General features: G+C 37.8%; 1 long non-coding RNA gene across 1 annotated transcript in view; it reads left to right on the top strand.

Moving 5' to 3' along the window:
• The window catches only part of LOC118845747, a 185,266-nt gene that overhangs the window by 74,546 nt on the left and 85,386 nt on the right, over positions 1–25,334 (top strand). The window contains exon 2 of the long non-coding RNA XR_005010143.1: positions 17,489–17,538. This is a non-coding gene — a long non-coding RNA (uncharacterized LOC118845747). The remainder of the gene's footprint in view (positions 1–17,488; positions 17,539–25,334) is intronic.

The raw sequence follows: 25,334 nt of genomic DNA, 5'->3' as shown, positions 1-25,334 counted from the left end.
AAAACAAAGTCCATTCTGGCTACAGCTCTCCCCCAGATTCCCATACCATCACAGGGAGTAGAAAGGAAGAAAATGAGCATTATTCACTTCCTCGCAAGTTCACAATCATGCTTAGAATAATACAATTAATTAGTATCCTAATATTCCAGTCTCCTGATTCTAAGGCCAGTGCTCTTAGCACATCACCATGGTGGTTTGAAATCTTAAAGAGGTCAGTAGTTAATAAGAATTTATTAAACACCTATTATGTAGCAGGCACTGTGCCAAGAACTAGAGATACAAATAAGAAACAGAAAGTCTCTACTTTTAAGGAGTTTACAATCAAACGAGAGGGGACAATACGTAAAAGGAAGCTGAAAAGCAGATGGGGCTACCAAAGGGTATTGGCTTAAGAGCTCAGGGCTGTTATTCAGGCAACCAAAACAATGAGAGTGGCGGATGGAACACTAGATGAAAATTTTAAGCTGGTTATGATAGATAGAATGAATAGTTTTTAATTTTTTAAGCCCTAAAACCTAACAGAGGCTTTAGCCTCTGTAGAATGTGATGGTTCTTTATATTTTGTTTGCAGATATACCATTTCCTATTTGTGTATTAAATCCAATTCACTTGCAAGTCATGGCCTCACCTTCTTGATGTCATGATCCTCTTTGAGAATGAAGGACAAACAATAACTCTCCCAATGTATGCTTATGCTACAATTGATTGTTTTTTGGGGGGGATATTGTACAATAATATAATTTGAATATACTGTGAAGAACATGTCCTAACATTTGCTTAGATTAACACTGCTACCATATCAGCATATATATATATATGTATATATACATACAGAAATATATACATTTTTGAGAAAAAATACAAATGTATTGGCATTTTAATTAAAGAAATAAGCATTTATTTATTTTCTTTGGTCTTTGTGAAAATTAAAAGGGGCTCTTGATTCTTTAGAAAAAATTAAAAAGAAAAACAATCTTCCATGTCAGCTGGCAGAAATTACTTTAGAAACCATAGAACCATTGAATGGAGGTAGAGACTAAGGTGATTTATTTTGCCCCATCCTCTGGCAGCTCTGGAGATTTATGAAGGATGCCAGCCTGTCAGGAGACCTTGGCACTATTCCTCATTGTATCATTTTGGACCCTATGACCTTGACTTAGTACTGTCGTCTCTGGGCACTTGCTTCTCTTTTTTGTGTAACAAAATCCTTGCAGGTCCCCTGCTATCCTCCCAGATATACTCAAAAGACCCATTCTTTGAAATTTATAGAAGAGTTTTTAACTATTTAGATTGTTATGAAGATTGCTAAAATAAATTTATTACTTCCTCAGAACAGGAGGAAGCTAGTTTTATGTCATACTTCACTGTATAGTTACAAGATGTATTGTGTGTAGTTTATAATTCACCACTGGCAAAAATCAAAAGTGCAGCAGTATATTTAATGTAACACTGGCCTGCTTGGACAAAAAAAAATCCTATGCTTCTATTTATAAATAAATTTACTTGAAGAATGGATACCACTAAGATTGGCTATGGTTCTTGTGGTCATTGTCTCTGTACTTTCAGGAACTTCAAGAGTTACGGGCAGGTTAGAAAGTCATTAATGTCTCCCAGCCATTTTCTTTATTTTTTTTCCTTTTTGATTGATTCAGCTACTTTCTGGTAAAAAAAATATTGTTAAAATGCTTGAATTTGCTCTCTATGTTCTCAAAGGTACATTGAAATTGTGACAGATGGAAGCACAATAGTAGTTGTGCTGATTAAAGAGTGACTCAGACAAATACAAAACAGAAAGTGGCCAAAGAGTTCCTCATTATTGAGAAAGAAAGGCCTATTGGGACTCATTAGCTGCTAGAGAGTGTGTATGGTTACTGTGCCCTTGATATTCATACTGCCAAGTGCTGGTTGAACAATTCTGTTGCCATTGAGATGGGATAAGGTATTTCACCTGACGACAAAGGGCACTGCCCTGTCCACAGGCACCGTTGGCAGAGAGTTTCTGTGACTCCTGTTGTGTAGTTACTCCTGGCCAAAACTTACTTGGAAAACACGTTTTATCCATGACAGGTGGTGGTGATGGCACCAGATCTTACAACACCCCCCACCCCCACGACAACAACCACCACCAACCAATCAGCAAACATTTATTGAATTGAGATAAAAGATGAAATTTCTTTCTTTCTAATGCACATATGACAAATTACCAATTATAAAATGTGAATTATAGAGCCCACTTTCTTTAAATAGCTTAAGTCATTCCTTAAGTTAATGGATTCAAAACTCTGGTTAAGATTTACAGACCTCCTATAAATTAAATTACCAGTTAGCACTTAATTGGACTACCCATTGAGAAATTAGGTCTTCCAACGTGTTGTCAGCTTCTTTTGCTTTTACCTTTGTAACATCTCTCATATAAACCCCATTCTCTCCTCTAACACTGTCATAACTAGTTCAGAAACCTCTCACTTCATGTATGGACTACAACAATTATGTTCTGGTTGGTCTCTCATCCTCAAGTCTTTTTCCACTGCAGTCCAACCTCTACTCAGCTGTCAAAGTGCAAGTTTATATCACCTCTTATTCAATAAACTCCAGTGGCTCCCTATTACAACCAGGATAAAAATATAAAATATTCTGTTTGGCTTTCAAAACCCTTCAGAACCTGGCCCCTCTTACCTTCCCAGTCTTCTTATGCCTTAGTCACCCTCATGAACTTGGTGTTCCTCACACAAAACATTCTATCTCCTGACAACATCTATTTTCAATGACTGTCTCCCATACCTAAAATTCTGTCCCTCCTCACCTCCTGGCTTCCTTACCTTCCTTCAAGTCTCAACTAAAATCCCACCTTGTACAAGAAGACTTTTCTAACCCCCACTTAATGCTAATGCCTTCCCTCTATTCATTATTTCATATATACACAACAACATAACAGGTACAGCTATTTTATTTTATACTAAAGCTATTTTAGACTATGAATTTGAGAGCAGGGACTATCTTGTGTGTGTGTGTGTGTGAGAGAGAGACAGACAGACAGAGATGGAGACAGACAGAGACAGAGACAGAGACAGAGAGACAGAGAGAGAGAGCACCTTCAGCTTTAGCACAGTGCCTGTCACACAGTACATGCTTAACAACAAAAATGCTATTTACTGACTGACTTCAAAAAGAGATGCTTCTTGAGAGCAGGGACCTATATCTTATCTAGACTTTCTTTTGCCCACAAAATGTCAGGACCCAGTTAGTTGAACTGAATTGAATTGTCATAGGTTATTCTTAAGTATATAAAAGAGTAAAGCCAATTCCTCCTTCTGTTTATTGGCCTGCATATCATCAGCTGGAACACTGGAACTATGTTTGCACAGACACTTTTTAATGCTTATGGAAAAACAAAAATGCTTATCTTACTGAGGAGATCAGTATCTTTATCTTTATGTGAATAAAGTCCATGATTCATTCTTTCCTTAAGGATGTGTATTGCTAGCTTTTCTTTTATGAAGCTACAATAAATCCAAAATATCACTTGTCTCTGTTTCTATTATCCAAGTTCTCCTCTATGAGAAGAGAGGTTTCTCACAAAATTCACCCCATAGGTATTTTGTTCATAGGCTCAGGTAGCCAAGCCCTATGCTGGTGTTGGAATCTACTAGACTCTCTCCTCTCTACCAAATTTATGCCCCAGTCTTGGAATGAAGAGTGTTCTCTGACCTGTATTTTCTGTTCTTACTGGACAGCAAATGGCCACTGTAGCTGGTGGGAGGCAGGGAGTGGGAGCATGGGAGGAAAGGATTCCCTTCTCACCAGGTGGTGGGTGGCTGTGGGGTGGAGGGATTCCTTTCTTGGTAGCTGGCAAGAAGCCATTGCAGCTGCAGGGAATGGGGATTTGTTCCCAGCATCCCAAATTCCAACTTGGAACGAGTTTCCTCAACAAACAATGCTACAAGTAATGGTTGGGTTTCCAGGCCAGCCCACAGGGGGAAAAAAACTAATCCACACTGTAGCTGATATATAATACTATTTTAGAAATGGTACTATTTCATTTACATTGTAGATTAAATAGACTTTTGTGGGCTAGCCTGGAAATAGCTACTGTTTATAACATTGCTTCCATTAAACTTCTTGCAGATGAACTTTTGGAACATAACTGGTTTGTAAATTGGGGACTGCCCAAATAAGGTAGTAAACAGTAAGAGTGAGATGAACAGCTAAGTGATTTTGATGCATTATTCCAGAGAAATCAAACTCATTTTGCCAATCATGAACAAAAAAAAAAGAATAACTGAATGGGAGATGGAATTTGACTACTAACTTGCAACATGCCTTTTTCTTCCATTAGTGTTTTCAGACTCTTAGAAATATTCTACTTTGATAATACCTGTATTTTCTCCAGATGTCAGATCTCACATTAGTTCCAGAGAGATTTTTTTACCTGTACCTTTATTTCCTTTCCCTATTTCAAAAATGAAATACAAAAGGAATTATCAGGTTGGATAAAACTATTCCATATGTTAGCTGGTTCCAGAGTCAATCACTTAGTGTATCTTTTAGGGATCTACAATCTTTTAATCACTCCTGCTGAATTGAGGCAAATAGAAGTACAGGAGATACAAATTTATCTGGATCCATAGAGAAGAACAACTCAGAGTCTGAGTTAGACTGTGTCCCAGAAATGTCTGGAATGCCTAACTTTTCTTCCTGTTAGGGCATGACCAATGAGATGGTGGAAATGAAGGAAATTGGAGCTTTCAGGAAACATTGACACTTCATTATATGAAGATTTAATACAGCTATACATGCCTTTGAATGCCAAATCTTTCTGAGATAACAACATTATCTCTGACTGTAGGACTAGGAAGGTTGTGATCTATATGGGTGGAGGGAATACATACATTGTTGAACTGATGGGTAGTTGAATTATTTATTGACTTGGCTAAGTTCCTGTTCAGTACGTCTTCATAGCCTGGAGGTGATCCTGAATTCTGGATGTCTATGCAGAGAGAGTACAAACTCCACCAGATTTTTACCAAGATGCAACAGTTTTGCCTGTGGGCTAAGCAATGGGCTATGTGTCAATTGTCAGAAGACCAATTTAGTTAAGTGTGGAAAGGCTAATCATTAGAAGGTTGACCACCTGGTGATGACAGTGTTTTTCTTTTTTAGTCACTCCAAGTCCTAAGCTTAGGAGCAGTCTACTAAAGAGTAGAAAGGCTGTGGAAGGAATAACCACAGCAATAAACCACGGATTCTCAAAGTACCATGATAAGGAGTGACAGAAGGAGAAGGTTTGAATATGAGAAAATGTTCCTTTTGGCATTACTCTCTGCTGCAATATAGGAAAGTCAACATTGCCTGTTCCTGATATGGAATGGATAAAACTGTCAACTCATAGCACCAAAGTGCCTTCAGTGCAAATAAAGTTCTAGCAAATCTTAATTTTAAAATTATATTTATTTTTAAAATTTCCATGTATTTCTTTGGGTTTGAAATCTAAATATCAGTGACTGTGTTCAATGAAATTTACTTAGCAGAGGGATCAATTCATCATTTATTTTCAGTTCTTTGATCTAACTTTTGAACCTGAAAGTAAAACAGCTTGAGTAAAATAGATAGCTTTTTCCCAAAATTTTGAAAATATGCTTGAGTTCCCTGCGTAAACCAACAGATCATCACCTCTTGGCTAAAATATTTCAGTAATCTTTTAATTAGTTTCCCATCTTCATGTATTTTTCCTTTCTAATCCATCTCCCACATAGCTACCAAAGGGATTTTCCTAAATTCAAGGTCTGACCATGTGAGCATCCCCCATTCAATGAGATCCAGTGACCTCCTATTAGTCCAAAAACATTTATTAAGCATCTACTATGCATTAGGCACTGTTCTAAATACTGGCAATAGAGATAAAGGCAGAAGATAGTCCCTGCTTTCAAAGAGTTCACAGTCTAATGGGAGAGACAACATGAAAACAATATGTACAGAAAAGCTTAATATATGATATATTAGAAATAATTAACAGAGGAAAGGTACTAACATTAAGAGGGATTGGTAACGGATTCCTATAGAAGGTGGGATTTTAGCTAGGACTTGAAGGAAGTCAGAGAAGCTGAGAGGCAGAAGTGAAGAGGCAGAGCACTCCAGGCATGTGTTATAGACACTGAAAATGCCCAAAGTTGGGAGATGGAGCATCTTGTGTGAGGAATAGCAAGGAGGCCAGTGTGATCTTCCACTTAGCAAAGTGACTTTCTAAATCTAAGATCTGATTATGTCAGCACCTTGTTTTCTCCTCCCCACTCCCACTCAGAGTTCTAGTGTTTTCTTCTGATCCTTCAGGATTAAATATAAAGTTTGTCCTTTAAAGACCTTCACAACTTATCCCTCTCCTGTCTTTCCCAGTTCATACACTTTACTATGCTCTACACACTCTGTGATCCTGGTGTTTCAATAGCAAACCAGCACTCCATTCCCTAATTCCATATCTTTGCACTGACTCTCTCCATTCCTGGAATGTTCTCCCCACTTACCAGTCACTGCCTCTTCTGACTTCCTTCAAGTCCTACCTCAAATCCCACCTCCTTCAAAAGGCTTTCCCTAATCTCTCCAGCTACTTTGTGCCCCTCTTTCTCTCAGACTACCTTCAATATACTCTGAATATATCTTGTCTCTATGTCACTACAGGTTTTCTCCACCTACATTAGTTTATAAGCTCCTTGAAGGCAGGGGCAGTGCTTCTGCCTTTCTTTGTATCTCAGTTCAGCCTAGCACATAGTAAGCATTTAGTAGACGTTTGTTGAATGACTAATTTTATTACTCACCTTATCTGACTCTCATTCACTTACTAATTTCTGTGCCCCAAGTTGTATATTTCCTTCAAGCCAACACATTCCGTAAAACTGAATGTAGTTCACATTCCATTGTTCCACTGTTAACAGCACAATTACAGAGCTTCTTGTATTAGAAATGGCCTGCAAGATTCTGATCTATAAAGCCCTTTTGGAAGGATCTTGGAAGGTTTTAATAAAGTTTTACTAGAATCATTAGGAAATATCATTAGGAACCACAGCAGAGATTTATTTTCTTCATATCCTATACTACTGCCTATAGTTTCTGCTAAGCTTCCTAAAGAATGTGATTGCTATCTGCTGTTTCTCATGACTTCTAAATGAATAAATTCGAAGGTGACTAGTTAGCAGAATTCCTTAGGACATCTACAGAGTTAGGAAGAAAGACCAATGGAAGCATAAAAAGAGAAATAGAAGACAGGAATAGAACCCTATATTTGTTATTGATGGGTAGGTTGATATAGCAGATGGAGCCCTACCTGGCTAGAGGAAGGAAGATTTGGGATCCGGTCCTGCCTCTGACATATTCTGTATATGTGATCCTAGGCAAGTGACAGCCTCTTACTGACCTAGTCACCAATCCCAGACTTTAAGTTGCATAGAAAGTATTAATCTGAATTGGGGGAGTTGCCTCATCCAAAGTTCTCTATGTCAATGAAATCATGAGTCCTGCTCCCTTTCCAGGACAAAAAACTTCTTCTGAGATAAGGAAAAAGAAAAGAAAAGATTCAAAATTATATATAACATCTCATTCCTTTGGTAGAGCATTGTACTCTGAAAACAAAATTGATTTTAAGTGGTTTTGATGTTTTTTCTATTCCTCTTAGGATACTATATTTGCCCTATGAGACTTAGAGATCATCAGTGTATAAATAATTTTAGTTCCAGTTACTACATTTAGTGGTGATGTTTTCTTTCTAGGTTGTGACAACATATTAGTGAATTAGTGGTTTCTTTATAATGAACATTCACTCTTCAAGCCTCCATGTTTAATTTAAGCAACTGTTGTAGCTGCTAAGTTGGATCATTAGAAATCATGAACTTTATGAGGTAGGGGTTCTGCCTGTTAGCATTGAACACAGACATCTCCCTTAGTCCCTAGGATGTTATTGTAACAGGATCTGGAGAAAACCAAAGGATGATTTATTTTGGGAAATATGGCTTCCTTGTAATGGGCACTCATGAAAAGCTCTTAGCAGCCAATATCATGGGGTAGTAGATTCTGGATGTAGAAAAGACATTTGTGGTCATCTATATTAAATCTCATTTTGCAGATGAGGAAACTCAGGTCAAGAGAGATTAAGTAATGTGTCCAATGGTCATGCTGTCTATAAGGTACAAACACAGAATCCAATTCCAGGCCTCTTAACTCCAAATCCACCAATCCTTTCACTGCAGTGCACTTTTACTTTGTCATGCATGGTACCATCATGAGACGAATTTATAGGTTTCTAAAGTCCTTGCAAAAGTCAGAAGCATGTCTAAAAGCATGAAATTTAGAGTTGGCCAGGATCTTTGAAATCATCTAGTTAGTCAAAAGTCACATCACAAATGAGGAACCTAAGTCCCAAAGAGTGTAGTAATGCCCCAAAATCTCATTGCAGATCTGGAATTCCAACCTTCACCACCTTGGCTCTACAACTCACTCCAGGAGAGCATTAAGAAGGATCATTCCAACACTTTTCTAAGTGCACCTAGCACATTAAGTGCAAAGGGATGGGCCCAATGCTACACTGAGAAAGCTAAACTGACCTCCCTGGATTGTCCTTAGCTGTGCTTAATATTGGGATGGATACTGGGCAGACTTTCACGTCTTATAAAAGGCTTTAAAGGCTACTTAGCAGCAGACTGATATCTTGGTGTTCTTTAAGGACGATATAGGGAAAACCTTTTTTTTTTCTTTTTAGAGCCATTCTTCTCATACAAGTAGAAAAAAACCCCCCAAAATTAGAAATCATACCTAACCAAAAAAGAAAACAGCTTTAGTTGATTTAAACTTCAAATTGGATTCTTCGGGCTTCATGCTCTATCATCCAGGCTACTAATATTGTACACATTTGTAATCTGATCATTGAATGTTATTGAACAGTTTAATTGTAATTTTGAGGAGAGGGGAATAAACCTAGAAAACCCAAAATTGTGAAAGATGGTTTTTCCCCTGGATTCCCCCCACCCAGAAACTTAATAAAATAAATATCATTAGGCTTTTTCAGTCTCCTGATTTTTTTTCCCTGTAGCAATTTATGCACGGTGGAAGAGTTTACAAATTTTGACCTACTAAAAATGGTTTATGAAATCTAGACATGTAATCCTTTTCTGAATGAAAGAATCAGGAGAAATCTGCAGGGATTTACTAAACACATGCTTTTCTGATGTTTTTTTTTTTTACTCTGTAGTGAGAAGAAAAGCAAATGACATGACAGGAGATCAAATGATGGCAATTTAGATATGCTGCTGTGTTAAGCTGCCCTCAAGCAGGAGGGCCTTTCTACTGAATGAAATCTATTTAGATTTATGTTTAAGGTATTGTTAAGATGGGAGTACAAAAGTCTTGACCTGCGTGTTTGAAATGACAGATGTTCACTGTGGAGAGAGTGCCTGAGGGCAACCTAAATCTTCAATGTTTCTGGACCTTTTCTTTGATTAATAAGTTAGCTAGAAAAAACACATGGTGCTATTTGCATAGCAGCTGTTCCTGGTGCTGCATCTGGAAGTGCCTTCTAAAACGGAAAAAAAGTAATGCAACTACCATAGGCCTTGGAGCCAGCAAAAGCAGAAAGGTACCATCTCTTTTCCCTTAGAATTTTGTTTCCAATATAGGCCATTGATAAATGGAAGAAGTGGCGAAGATGGACATTTCTTATTAACATTGTAATATGGAAACATGTTGCCTGGTTTCCCTTTATTTGATAAAGCGATATGGAAGCATATCTCTAACCACTCCCTATTCATTCTTCTCTACTAGCTAGTTGTCATGGAGCTCACGTCCATGCCAGATTTAATTTAGTTTTTAATGCATTTTAAACATTTTGTGTGGTTTACATGACATGTAAAAATGAAATAAAAAGCTGTTTTGGCTATTCCGGAAGGCTTGAGATAATAGTAATAGCTGATATTTATCTATATACACTTTAATGGATCATGGGGTCATAGCTTTAGAGTTGGAAGGGAACTTAGAGGTCATCTAGTCCCAGCCTCTTGTTTTAATGATTAGGACACTGAGGCCTAGGTAGATAGATAAAGCATTTTTTAAGTGCTTGTTGTGTGCTAGATATTGCTAAGTGCCAGGAATACAAATACAAGCAGAAAGAAAGGCAGCCCCCATCCTCTTGGAGTTTATATTCTGTTGGAGGAAGGGGAAGTCAACACATAAAAGATAGCTGAAAATCTGGGGAGCAGAGAAGGTAACTGTAAGGTACAAGATGGAAAGGTCTGGAGAGCTAGGACCTGAGCCAATTGAGGAATGAGCATGGCTGGCTTGGGCATTTCCTCAAATGAAAGTTTGGGGTGGAGTGGGGGACTTAATAATCTTAAAAGAGTGGTGTAGTCATCATCCAGGGTGAGAAGGCTGCTGGAGAAGTGCCAGCTTCTAGGGTGAGAAAGGGCAGAGGTGTAGACAGAAGAAGTCACTTGCTCAGGCTCACACAGGTCAACAGCTTTTAAAAAAATTTTGTGGAGCTTGACCTGTGATTTACTAGTGCGGGGAACTTCTAAATAAAAATCTCTATCTTAAAAAAAAAACTTTACTATAACTTAGTCCTAGAGCTTCCTGGGACACTGAGAGATTGACTTGTACCCAGTCAAACAATTATATAACTGTGAGGGGCAGGACTGGAACTCCTGTCTTTCTAACACCAAGCCCAGCCTTCTATCTGCTTTGCAACCCAGACTCTCTACTGTCCTTCCAAGCATAATATAATTCTATGAAAAAGTTAACATCACTCTTAATAGCATTCAAACTTTGACATACTTTAAAATTCCTGTTTTAATTATGGGCATGAGTATGCATGCACTGTTATGGGGGAAAGATTTCTATTTAAAAGAACATTTACAAAATGAATTATACTTATTTTAATTATTGTGCCAAAGTAATCTTAGCAAGAAGTGGGTTCAAGTCCCACTGTGGTAGACAATCAAAGGGAATGGATATACACAGTACCCTCAGATTGTGAATTGACTTTGTGTCACTTGAATTATTATTAGGGAGTAGAAGAGATGGATTGCTATTGGTCATGTTCTCAAATGAGGTGTAGAAGAGTGATGATTTCAATAATCCCTGTTACAGCAAACATATTTCATTTATCCTGTGGCTAGAACAGATGCTTTCTTAGATTGGAACACTAGATTTATGCCTTCATATGGAACCATTGCATCAGAGGGCCTTGTGTGGCACGAAAGACCTGGATAATTTTGAGGGCAGGTAGAGAGGGTGGTATTTCTTAGCTCTCTGGCTTGTAACCCTGACACATGTCTCAGTGTGTTAGCATGAACTTCTCATGTGAGGACATTTTATAAAATTCAAAGAAGTAAGGTTTCTTGCCCAAAGGAAGAAAACAAAATAAATCTCAAAACTGAGCTCATTGAAAGGAAAGAGGTCCTCCTGTGAGTAAGCCCTTCTCTAGAGACCAATATAGAGTCTTAGTCAGAGTTTCAAAGTTTAAAGGGAACTTAGAGGTCATCTAGACCAGTGATCTCCAGACTTTAACACATACCCTTAAAACAAAGGAAAAAATGAGTTTGTATCCCAACATTTGCATATTTATAAATTATTAATTAATTGTTCATAAATAAAACAACATCAAAGGTATTACATTATACTGGGGCAGACAGCATGTACACGAATAGGTACACACAAGATGCATGTATAGTAGATACAGTATAAGCTGAGAGAGGAAGTAAAAGGATCTGGGGAGCAAGGAGAGGCCATGCATATAAGACTCAGCTGAGTCTTGAAGAAAGCCAAGACTTCTAAGAGGCAGAAGGAAGGATAAAGAGTATCCTAGGCTGGACTTCCAGGCCAGGGTTATCGAGACAAGAGATGCAGTATTGTATGCGAGGATCAGAAAATAGGCCAGTATAGCTGAACCATAGGGTATGTGGAGGGGAGTAATATGTAAAAGGACTGAAAATATAGGACCAGACAAGTTTTAAAGAGCATTAAATGCCAAGCAGAGAAGGTTATACTTTATCCTTGAGATAATAAAAATCCACTGCATTTATTGAATAAGATGACATGATCAGACCTATGTGTTAGCAAATGACAAAAGGAACTCTTTGAAGGATGGATTGGAGTGAGGATATATTTAAGGCCAGGAGCTCAATTGGTAAGCTGTTTTAATGGTCTAGGTTGAGAGGTGACAAGTGCCTGAACTAGAGCTGTAGTTGTGTCAATGGAGAGGAGAAGAAGTATACAAAAGATGTTGAAGAGAAAGAAATCACAAAATTTGGGGAGCTGGTTGGCTATGTGGGGCAAGCAGTACATAATTAGGGGGTCAAGGGTGATACTGAGATTGTGAGCCTGGGTGCCTGGAAGGATGGTGGTGCCCTGGACAGAAAGATAGAAATTTGGAAGAGGGATTGGTTTTGGAGGAAATACAATGAGGTCTGTTTCAAACATCTTCATTTTAAAATGATATCCAATTTGTACTATCCTCCTAAAGGCAATTGATGATGCAGGGCTGGAATTCAAGAGACAGACTAGGGCTGGATATAGATATGGAAAGAAACCACATAGAAGTGATAATTGAACCTATGACAGTTAATGAGACCACCAAGTAAAGATAATAAATAGAAAAGAGAAGAGGGCCCAGGATATAGCTTTGGGGTAAACCCACAGTTAATGACTGTAGCATGGATAGTGATTCAGCAAAAAAGACCAATGTTCAGATGGGTAGAAAGAGACCCAAGACAAAGCTATGTGCTAGGAAAGCCAAAAGAGAAGAGAATACCCGGGAATAGTTTGTAGGCATCAGTGTCAGATACTACAGAGAGGTCAAGGACTGAGAAAAGACTGTTAGATTTTGCAATTAAAAGATTATTGGCAACTTTGGAGAGAATGACTTGTAACATAGGTTATAGGAGAGAGAGAGAGAGAGAGAGAGAGAGAGAGACAGGGGGGGGGGGAGGGAGAGGGAAAGAGAGGGAGAGGGAGAAGTGAAGGCAATTCATGTAGGTAGTTTTTCAATGTATTTAGCTAAGAAAGGAAGGAGACATATAACTAGCAAGGATAGTAGGATCTAGTGAAGGTTCTTATTTTTTTTAAAGATGAGGAATACTTGGTAGCATTTGTAGGCAACCAGGAAGAAACTAGTATATAGGGAGATAATGAAGATTAGAGATGGGAGAGTTGATAGCGGGGGCAATCTTTTGGAGAACATGAGAGGAGATAGGATTAAAGGGGTACATGAAGGGAGATTGGCTTTGGAAAGGTGAGGAGCCATCTCATAATCATAGCCTGGATTGAAGGAGGAGTCAGCAGAGAATAGCAGAGAACTATGAGATAAAGTGTAGGGGATCGGTTTTTCTTCAGTGAAACTAAAGTCCTCAACTGAGAGGAAGGGGGGGGGTGGATGGGGATGGTATGAGAAGCTTGAAATAAAATACTTGAATTGCCTAAGGTCACATGGATAGCGAGTGGCATAGTTATGACTTATACTCAGAGTTTGGGGCTTCTTACCAGTGGTCTGTTCCATTATGTCACACTGCCATATAGTCATGATTGTGCAGGGTTCTCAACATGGATTGAATATCACAGATGCTCAGTAGAGGGTTCCTCCTTTAGGTCATTGTAATTATGGGTAGGTGGCACCTAACAGCCTTGCTCCCAGTTGTAGCTTTTCATGTTGTCCTGTGTAATTCATTGCAGATGTCCTTGTCACCTCTCTTACTATTCCTGAAACTACTAGCCAATGGCATCCAGTGTTGCCTTCTTATGGTTCCTCTTGGGTAATTCTTCATGCCCCATACCGTTCAGAGAAAATTATTCTTTGCCAAGGGAAGCCATATTACCATCTTGGAAAGAAATATTCTAAAACTTCTATGAGTCATTTCTGCTTATAACACAGAGCAAGACAAGGAAGTATAATTTGTGGAGCTTCTCCTCTTTGTGCTATTCCTGCCAGTTTTTATTTTGCCTTACAAAAATTCACCTAGGGATCAGGAACACCCTGCCTCCCTCATCTCCAGTTGGGCCCCAGTGGATCTCCAGGAGGTAGCTACGTAGTATTGTTCAAATTATCCTGGATGATTACCCATTATACCTAGGATGAAGGGGTTTAGGAAGAAGGATTGCTATACTCTCCTGGCTAAGTTGCTCACCAGGAAAGGAGAGGCAATGGTAGTACCAATGTAGTCATCTGGTTGCACATTGCCTATCTCTCATGTCTGTATTCACTCTCCATAAATTTACTTACATTACTGGATCTGTACAGCAAACAAGATATTCTGGAAGGAGCCATCATTTGCTGGCCAATGCAAGAAGCTCCATGACCCAACATCTCTTCCTTTTGGGTTCATTTCTCCCCCAGCCCCTTGTAGGGAATGATTCTAAATTAACAACAAGAAGGATATTAAGACTATTGCAAATCTATGTGTGTGTGTGTGTGTGTGTGTATACATGTATGTATATTATATAGTATATGTATGTATGTATAGTGTGCATGTATTATATAGTATATATATATATAATATATATATATACATACATACATATACATAGAGAGATATATTCATCTACAGGTAGACCTCTCTAGATACATCTACCTCTATGTCATCTCTCTCTCTCTCTCTCCCCCTCTCTCTCTCCCTCTCCCTCTGTCTCTGTCTCTCTCTCTGTCTCTCTCTGTGTCTGTCTGTCTGTCTGTCTCTCTCTCTCTCTGTCTGTCTCTCTGTCTCTCTCTGTCTCTCTCTCTGTGTGTCTCTCTCTCTGTCTCTCTGTCTCTCTCTGTCTCTCTCTCTCTCTCTCTCGCTCTCTCTCTGTCTCTCTCTCTCCCTCCCCCGTCCCATTTTTTCTACCTGTCCTTCTTTTTCCTTTGCCCTTCATTAGTCATTACTCATTTAATTCCATCCAATTTCTTTCCTACATGTATACATACTTCTTTAACCTTTACCTTCCATCCTCTCTTTCTTACAATTCATGCTAAGTTGTATCAGGAAAACATGTTTTCTGTCTCTTATCCCCCGTTTCTCTGTTATCTCTTTTCCTTTTTCTCTTCCCATTCTTCATTCCATCTGTGTAGCCAAAAGGCCATGAGCCATAGTTTGTAAATATAGAGTTATATCTGTGATACACCTGCAATATGGAAAAGAAAAGTTATTAAGTTCAGAGAGAATTTGGACATATAGAACCACTGACAACAGTAGACTCACAGGATGTATTGCTTCCTTCTGTTCTTCATTGGAAATATACATTATTTTAACCATGTCTTGGTAGAAGAGGCATTTGTGAGCTAGCCTTAGAACTTAAGCATCATTTTTATGACTCATTTTTTCATGTTGGCTAATAGATTTCCAAGTGCCAAATATCAGTCTGACCAATGCAATCTCTTTACATCAGGGACTTCTTGTAATTATAATTTGTTTTTTTCTTGTACAAAATTAAAGGTCTCAGTGGTACTTATATGTTGCCTTTATCTGAAAACCAGCAAAAGGGCATGCCTAACTTTCATAATGGGTGTGTGTGTGTATGTGTGTGTGTGTTGCATGTGAAGGGAGAGATAAATGAGAGCCTCGTTTCACTTGACAATGTCCCTCAGTAAAATTTAGTGATCTGTTTTAAGCTGCAAGATGCTAATGGAGATTAATATGCTGCTTAGATTTTCATGATGGAAGATGATATTTGACTTTAGTTTTATTAAAACAGATTTGCCAATCCAAATTAAACACTGACCATCTCAGGGTCAGTAGTAGCGTGAAAAAAACACAAAGAGAGTCTATAAATGTACTCAGAACAGATTAAAGATTCAAACATCTGCCAGTTTTAATTTTGTTAAGTCAAAATTCTTTTAAGAGAAATGCTAATGCACAAAATTCAGAATTACTAAGAATACTTATCTTTTGGCTGGCATGTTAGATCACAAGCATTAGGACTGACTTTATTTAAAAAACATTTTACATATGTATGTATGTATATATATACACACACATATAAACACATATATGTACGTATGTGTGTGGTATGTGGTATGGAAAGGGGAAAAATCAAAACAAATCTAATTTTAGGTATAGACTCTAGATTTCCAAATGAATCTGGAAATAATGTAAGCATCAAAGTTCTATAGCTCTACACAGTTGCTGAATAAGTATATGCTACAGTAGAAAAAGCATTTGCTTAGGATTCAAAAACCTAGGTTTCAGGCCTCCTTTTGCCATTAACTTGCTCTGATACCTTGAGCAAACAAGTTAACCTGTCAGAGGACTCAATTTTCTCATCTGTAAATTAATAATTGGGCTGGTCTACTTTCAGGATCCTTTAGCACTTTGTCATTCTTTGTAACATTTTTACTTTGTATTTTTTTTTATTTTAAATTAAATCAGTTATCACCTAGCAGAAGTAATAAGGCAATCACTCTTTCATTCAACATTCAGTGAGCATCTTTTAAATGCCTTGTGGATGGAAGGGCATAACCATTTATGTAGTACCTATTCTATGCCAGGTACTGTGCTAGTCAGAGTGACACAGCTAGTAAGCAAATGAGACTGGATTTCGACTCGGGTTTTCCTTACTCTAGGCTCAAGGCTCTATCCACTGTGCTATCTAGATATCTGCTAAGGCTACAGGGATAGAATGACAAAATCCTTACCCTCAATGAGCTTCCATTTCACATTGACATTACTGTGAGTGCAAGAAAATTTGAGGGGAGGTTGAGTACCAATAACTTTTTGGTGGATCAAAAGAGAAGACATTGCCTGAATTAAGCCTTGGAAGAAGGGAGTATATTCTAGACGTGGGGAACAGTCATGCAAAGACACGGGGATGGGAAATGTAATCCTGAGTTCAGAGAATAAGTCGGCCATTTTGCCTAGAACATAAACTGAGTGGAGAGGAGTTATGTGAAACAGCTACAACCGTAGTCTGCGACTAAGTTGAAAAGTGTTTTAAACTTCAAATCGAGTTTGCATTTTGTCCTAGAGCCAATAATGAGCCACCAGAGATTCTTGAGCAGGGTTGTGATATGATCAGCCCTGTGACATAGGAAGATAATGTTGATAGGTTCATGGAGAATGGGTTAGAGGGGGAGAGACAAGGCAATACCAACTAGGAAACTATTGCAGTAGCCCGGATGAAAGGTGATAAGGGCTTGACTTACCTAGAGTAGTTGTGCTGGGAATGGTGAGAAGGGAGTGGATGTGAGAGATGTGATGGAGGTAGAATGCATACTAGTTGGCCATTGGCCGGATGAGGGAAGTGTTGGAAAGTTTAAAATTGAGCATACTTCTGAGGTTGGTAACCTGGAAGGACTGGAGGAATGGTAGTACCCTCATCAGAGGCACTTTAACAAAAGAAAAAAAGTTAATGATATAGTCTAGTAATCCTATTTCAGAAATTTCCTGGCTATTCCTTATTATTTATCTTTGTTAAATATTGCATATAGATTCTGAATACTTTTCCTGCAACTAATTGAATTAACAGGTTTTTTAATGTTTTCTTTTAGATTTCATTAATCTGATCCAAGGTCTCCCGTGACTGCCAGCTGAAACAGAGGTGGGTAATCTTTCTAGTTTAATCTGTAATTAAACAGAAAATAACACAAACCATGTAATTGGTCATTAGAAATTCTAAATATGGGAAGATTCTTTTCATAAGTGACAGAAAGCTGGGCTTAGGAATGAGAGGCAGAACCCTTCATTGCTTATGACTGTTGCTGATAGATTTATACATTAAGGGTGTATAGATGTTTATTTTCATAGCTCATACAATTCCTCATACATTAAATATTTTTGTTTTACCTAATATGTTAACCAACCATTATATATTATAGTTATAAAAAGATCAGTTCTGGTGATGACATATATGGGAATATCTTCTGTTTTATGTGAGGATGAAGATATATACCTAGTATTCCAGGAGAGAAAACATCACCTTTTTGAAATGACCAAGCATCTTACATAGTTGTTTCTCTTTCTTATGTATAGAAGTTGTAGTCAGTCAGTCAATAAACATTTATCAAATACCTGCTCTGTACCAGGCAATGTGCTATGCATCGGAAATATAAAACAAGGTAAAAATCCCAACTTTCTAAAATAGGAGACAACATGCAAACAACTATGCACAAACAAGCTATATATATAAAGGATAGATTGGAAATAAGCAGTAAGGGAAAGGTACTAGAATTAAGAGATATTAGGAAAGACCTCCTGTAGAAAATGTGATTTTAGCTGGCTTGAACTTGCTCCATTTTCCTAGCTTCGAAAGAAAAAAAAATTTACCTGGTCATGCTTTTCCTTAGTGTCTTTATTCCCAGAAAGTCTCACAGGTAGCAAAGTAAATGAACCAGAATTTTCACCACCAGAATTCTGGGATGAATAGCCACCTGACCTGGAAGAGTATAATGCCAATTGACAATCTCAAGAAAATGGCATTCTGACAAACCAACAAGTCATCCCCAAAAGTAACATTCCCTGAATCTGCAGGAGTCATTTGGTTTCATCTTGTAGCTTAAGGTTAGTAGCTATGCAAAACATATTTTCTGGTAAGAAAGACTAGGATTGAAAAACAGCTTGTCAGTGGTAGTTACAAATTCATTAGGAGAGCTTTCCATTTGGTTTACATATTTTTCAAATGTCTCATAAATGTAGGTTTTTTTGACTGGTACTCCAGCCAAAATATCTGAACTCAATGCACTGAAACAATGTAGAAGGTATCCATGTGAATAATCTTTAGGCCTGGTTTGTCACTTTTTTTTTTCTGCTGAATACACATTCAGATAAACCTTACCTCCAAATAAATTGCATTTCCAACAGCTAAAGGCAGACAAGTGCCTTTAATGCTTTGGAGATATGGTACGATAGGAAAAAATATAGTCTTTGGGAATCAGGAGGGACCTTGGTTTAAATTTGACCAATTAACACATATTACCAGTATGACCACAGGCAAGTCTAAGCCTCAGTTTCATCTACTGTAATACAAGGATACTAATGCCTATGGCACTTGCCTTACTGGGTTGTTGTGAAGGTCGCATGAGATATATCAAATGCCAAGTATTTACAAACCTTCAAGCACTTATTTACATGTCGGTTATTATTGTCATTAACAAACACGTTATCATTCATTCGTACTCAAACCCCAGATCTGGACTCAGAAAGCCTAGGTTTGAGTCCATACTCCTTAACATACTAGCTATGTATAGGACCTTGAACAAGTCATTTAAACTCTAAGCCTTAGTTTTCTTGCCTGGAAAATAGTTATGATGAGAACAGCCAAGTGCTCTGCTAGAATACAAACTCCTCGAGGGCAGAGATGATTTCATTTTGGTTTCTGTATCCATGGTATCTTGTTCAGTGCCAGGTCATTAATGAGTGATTATTTATTGATCCTTTGGTCAATGGATGAGGCCACGTACCCATGACAAAGAAGTAAACAGTGGTTTGCTGAAGGTTCACACAGTGAAATAGTGGCAGATCCATGGCTACAGCTTAGTCACCAGACACCTTAAACCAGGGCTCCTTCTATTATACCAAGATGTCCCTTGCATACAGCTTGCCCCTTTGCCAGATGCAAGCAGAGCCTAGGGGCAAAATTCTTAAAGAACCATAGCTAAATTTTCTTTCTGTTTACTCATCTGTATGCATTATGTAAACTATCCTTATGGACAAAAAAGTCTTTCCAGGTTTCCTCTTTTGTCTTTTTCCTGTGAAGCAGGAAATCAAAGCTATGTAGTATAAATGAAATAAAAACCTTAAAGATGTTGACAAAAAATTTTGAATCTCATGTTTAAACAGACGATATACAGTACTGCAGCATATCTAAGGGCAACCCATTAAGCTTTTCTTCCAGAGGAGAAGGCAGTCACCCCAGGAGCCTTTTCTTGTTGGAACATTAATTTAGTAGCTGCTATTGTTAACATGGCTGTTTAGTTTGTCGTGCCTGACCACTTTCCAGGGTGAAAAAACCGAAGGAGACATTTTGAAAACATGAATAAAAATAAAAGAAATGAAGGTTTACATGTTATGAAAATCATAACAGCAACAGTACGGGCTCAGCAATGGACTGTGCTTTCTGAGAACCATTCTAGTAGAGTATGGAGAGGTTTATCACCAGGAGCCGGCCTCCCACTGATGAATTATTTGGCTTCTATAGTCCGTGAAAAATAAAAAGCAATATACAAAATGGTCCTTAATCTTGTGTTCCCTCCTTCTAATTCTGCACTGATAGTAGCATAATGGTGGAGTTAAGGGGTAATGGGTCCTAAGAATGACATCACTTTATATTATCTAGAAGCATTAACTTAGCTGTTTTTTCTTTATATACAATTCTTCTTGAGGGCAGGGACTGTTTTTATTTTTTTTTTACATCACTAACGAGTAGTGCAGTACCTGACACATAGAAAGCAGTTGATTATTTTAAATGTGAGATCCTTGTCCAATGAGTGAGTGATCACATAACTGGAGAAAATGAATTATATCAATCTGGACATGTCCTCAGAGGAATATAGAATTGGAAACAAAAAGGTGAACTCAATCACATAATAAGAATGAAAGGTAACTGACAGACAGCTCACACGCTCCTTTTATATTCATTCAATGTCCAGAGAACCAGAAGAAAACCCTCATGCCATTTAGTGAACCCTCTATTTTGGATTTATAGGGAAACACGGACAAGGGTTGCATAGAATGGTTGGTCATCCATGGAGTGTGATGCAATCTGCATCACTGGAAGTAGTGTGTGTGTATGTGTTTATGTATGTGTGTGTGTGTGTATGTACATATGTATGTTGGTCATTCATTGAGTGTGATAACATCTGTATCAGTGGAAGTAGTGTGTGTATATGTATGTATGTATATATATATATATATGAATGTATATATGTATGTATGTCAGTGAGTTCATAGATCCACTGGGATGATGTATAATAATAAGAATAAATGACAAATGTTCCTTTTTCTACCCCTGCCCAACTTTGTCACATTCTCTTTCTCAAACCTGTATATACGATCTTGAACATGTATAGCCATAGAGAGCGTGATAATATGATTCAGTGCCCTCCATGAACAGTGAGGGGCACGTCACCAACCCCTACTCCTTTCCATTACTGGTTCATCTGTTTATTACTTCTCTCTCTACAGGTTCCAGGGTAGTCTTGTGGACTGTGGAATATTCTGGAATATTCTCTGGGATATTCTCAGAAATTACTCTGGAATATTCTCAGAACTACTCTGGAATATTCTCAGATATACTCTGGAATACTCTCAATTACCAAATTTGTTTGGTCCCTGCCATGTAGTAAAACCAGAGACATCTCACCTGTGACAGAAGAGTTTTCCTATCTTTTTTTTTTTTTTGAACCACAGGCTGATAAGTTGAGATGAGATTTGTTAATGGCCATGTCTTAAGCAATAGAGAAACCATTCAAATAAAGTATAGAGAAGACTGTGACAGGGATTGTATACCACTTTCTCCCTATTCAAGACTCCAAATCAGTCTGAAAGGGGCATCCAAAGGGATTGAGATTTAAACTCTAGACAAGCATAAGAAAAAAGTTGCTATTGAATGACTCCACTAATCAATTTTCATAGTTTCCGATTCAGCCAGGTTTTAGCTTTAATCATTTCCTGCCACAGGCCTGTCTTTTTTCCTCTAGCTCTCTAATCTATGTACTTATTTGCTTACATCTCCCATTTACCTCTCTATCCTGCCTGGCACCCCAAAATTTTTGAGGAAGGTACTGTGAATTTTCCTTAATGCCTATGACCAGCCTAGCCCAGGGGTGGGGAACCTGTGGCCTCGAGGCCACACATGGCCCCCTAGGTGCTTAAGTGCAGCCCTTTGACTGAAGTTTGGATTCTGTCAAAGGGCCACACTTGAGGACCTAGAGGACTACATATAACCTTGAGGCTGCAGGTTCCCCGTCCGCATGGCCTAGCCTAAAGATCCTCCATCATATCACCCCAGGTAAGTTTCCCCCAAATTTCTGTGATTCTGGAGAAGTCTTCCAAAATCTCAGTAAACCTCCATCTCAGAAACCTGGGACTATACATGCTTACTAAGACTGCAACAACAGTGTAAGTTCTCCTATGATATGGCATTATTCTGGAAGACATACCAATTAAAAGATGTCAAAGGTGTTGCTGAGAGAGGAACATGATAGAACCTGAGGGTTAGCCAGGGCATCCCTAAAACAAAATCATCTCCCAAATATGGACAGGCAGTTCCTGCACAAGAAACATTTTCTTTTGAGTATACTGATAGGAATGAAATGACCATTTAATTAAATGGGCTAACCAGTTATCTAAATCATATTTTAGAAGGCCAGCTAGAAGCAGCAGTGTTTTTCATTAACTTATCAGAATCAACCAGAGGCTTAGCACAGAGTATGATTCGTAGTTAGAACGTTCCCAGTTTTTTTTTTGTCTCAATAGTATCTATATTTTTCAGAAGAAGTATTTTCTTTTATACAGAACACTCATTACAAAATCAGATCAATTGGTCTATATGATCAATGTTAACTCATGGAAACAAGTTTTTGTTAGAAATATGTAAATTAGTGATTAATCAGTATTACGTAACCTTGAATTTAAGTTAAATAGAAAGTTTTACTAAGAAATCAAGGTAAATGAGGGAAAGGGTAAATTCTAAAATACTTGATAAGCTTGACTCAGATATTTAAATGCTTTTTTGGAAAAGGTTTGAATCAATTGAACCACAAATCTAGGTACCTGGTTTTCACAAAGGACTAGAGAATTCCAGAAGGATGCTCTGTGTTAGAAATCCTTGGCCCCCCAGTGGGTTAAGTGAAGGAATTAGTCATAACCTTCATAGTTGTTTCATAAAAACCAAATACTTATGATGATCAACTGTTAATGACTTAGCTATTCTCAGCAATACAATGATCCGAGACAATTCTGAAGGACTCATGAAAAATGCTATCCACCTCGAGAGGAAGAACTGATGGAGTCTGAATGCAGATTGGAGCATATTTTTTAAACTTTCTTTATTATTATTATTCTTTTTTTTGGTCTGCTTTTTCTTTTGCAAAAGGGCTAATATGGAATTGTTTTGCATGACTGCACATGTATAATCTGTGTCAAATTGCTTGCCTTCTCAAGTTGGGCAGGAGGAGAGAGGGAAAGCTGGAGAGAATTTAGAACACAAAATTTTTTTTAAAAAAAGCTCAAAGGTTTGCTTACATGTAATGAGAAAAAATAAGAATTAAATGTTAAAATAAAACCTTGAATACATATGTAATAATATTGACTGGAACACGTCTTTGAAATTAAATCAGCTTTTGATTGCCCATTCAAGCCCCTTAAATTCAAAACAAACAAACAAATAAATAAAAAATGAGTAAGTTCTTAAACTGAGGTCTGCATATCCCATAGAGGATCAGTTGATAAATTTCTAGGAATCTATGAACTTGAATGGAAAAAAATGAATCTTTATTTCATTAAAATTTATTTCCTATGTATTTTATGCTTTTAAAAACATTCTTTTGAGAAGATAATATATATTTTGACCCAGACTTCCAAAGGGGCCCATGGCCCCTTTTAAGAAAACTTGGCCTAAAGAAATTGCCTTCCTATTATCACTTAAATATCCAAAGCTCTGATTTCACTTATCTCCAGTCTTCTCTATTTTATTTCCATCTTGTTTAGCTTTATGCTATATTTCTTAACCACAAATCCAGCACTTCAATATCTACTCCTCATCTACTCCCAATTCCAATATTGTCTTTTATTTTGCAAAGATTGAAGACTATGAATTTTAAATATGAATGTATCTAGCCCATTTTAAAATATCATTCCTCATTACTTATCTTATTCTTTGCCTGTCTGAACATGGATAGTGTTCATTAGTGTATCTATCAAGGCAAGATAAGGTGTATTATAAATCGGTAGAATTGGAATAGAGATGATACAGAGGCTGTAAGTTGTCAGAAAAAAAAAGCAAGTAAACAAACCTAAATAAATAAATACAGAGAGAGAGAGAGAGAGAGAGAGAGAGAAAGCACTAAACAAGCTTTCTATCATATAATTCATAAGTCATCAGCTTGCACTTTTCCCCTTTGCATATGATAGCAGCAGTTCAATTACTAGAAATGCTTTTAGGAAGAAATTCACATGAAGATAACAGGTGGCAGACTACTTTCACAACTCAGCACTTGAGACAATTGAAAGTTTCTACCACCGATCACAGAGCAGCACAAAATTTCTTAAAACTTTAATGTTTGGGGTAGAATACTTTGTCAATACTTTTCTTTTATAATTGATCTTATCAAGCTCAGAACCAACAACCACCAAGTTTTCTAAATTATCCAAATTAAATGAATCAAACCTGTGCTTACTTCTGACTATAGCTAAGTACAATCCTAGAAACTTACCTGAGTATCAGAGAGATTGAGTGACTTGTCACACAGCTGGTAAATTTCAGAAGTAGAACTTGAGCCCAAATACTCCTAAATTTAAATCCACCACCGAACTCACTATACCACACTGCCTCTCTTACCACATTACTACCTTGAGAATGAGTTGGAGGTGTAGTTTTACCCCCTTGTAGTTATGACTAGCAACATTATCTTTACTCATCAACTTGTCTACAGGTCAGTCTTTTCTATCCTCATGGTAACTTTTTAATAGGTTCCTGTGGCCCAAGAATTCACGACCCAGTAGGCAGCCTACTAGTTTTGAGCCATGTATATGGCTGGATTGGTCCTCAGTTGGCAGAATTAGTCTTTCATGGGTATCCTAAACAAAGCCTTCCCAGCTTCAGAAGACTTGGCAGAATTTTCACTATGCTGGCATAACCTTTGGGACCCCAGGGTTTCTGCCAGCTGTAGGGACACAAGAGAGAAGGGATGGCTTTGTGGAAGAAATTGATCTGCACCTCCTCTACAATCCAAAACATGTTGTCTCTACCTGCCTAATAACATTTATCATACGTCACATTGTATTGTAGCCATTTGTGCATGCCCTTCTTCCTGTAAGGGATGAGAAGATCCACCTTTCTTTCTTTCCTTCTTTCTTCCTTCCTTTCTTTCTTCCTTCCTTTCCTTCTTTCTTCCTTTCTTTCTTTCTCTCTTTCTTTCTCTGTCTTTCTCTCTTTCTTTCTTTTTCTCTTTCTTTCTCTCTCTTTCTTTCCTTCCTTCTTCCTTCTTTCCTTTCTTCCTTCCTCTCTCTGTGTATACACACACACACACACACACGCATACATATATACCATATATGTAAACACACACATTCATAGTCACACATACACATGTGCATACATACATATGCATGCATATACATGTACATGTATATGTGCATACATGCATGTATATGTGTACATACACATGTGTTGCCATT

Source organism: Trichosurus vulpecula, chromosome 4, assembly GCF_011100635.1.
Source record: "Trichosurus vulpecula isolate mTriVul1 chromosome 4, mTriVul1.pri, whole genome shotgun sequence".
NCBI lineage: Eukaryota > Metazoa > Chordata > Mammalia > Diprotodontia > Phalangeridae > Trichosurus > Trichosurus vulpecula.
Note: the sequence above shows the minus strand (reverse complement) of the source record. Positions and strands in the feature narration are given on the sequence as shown.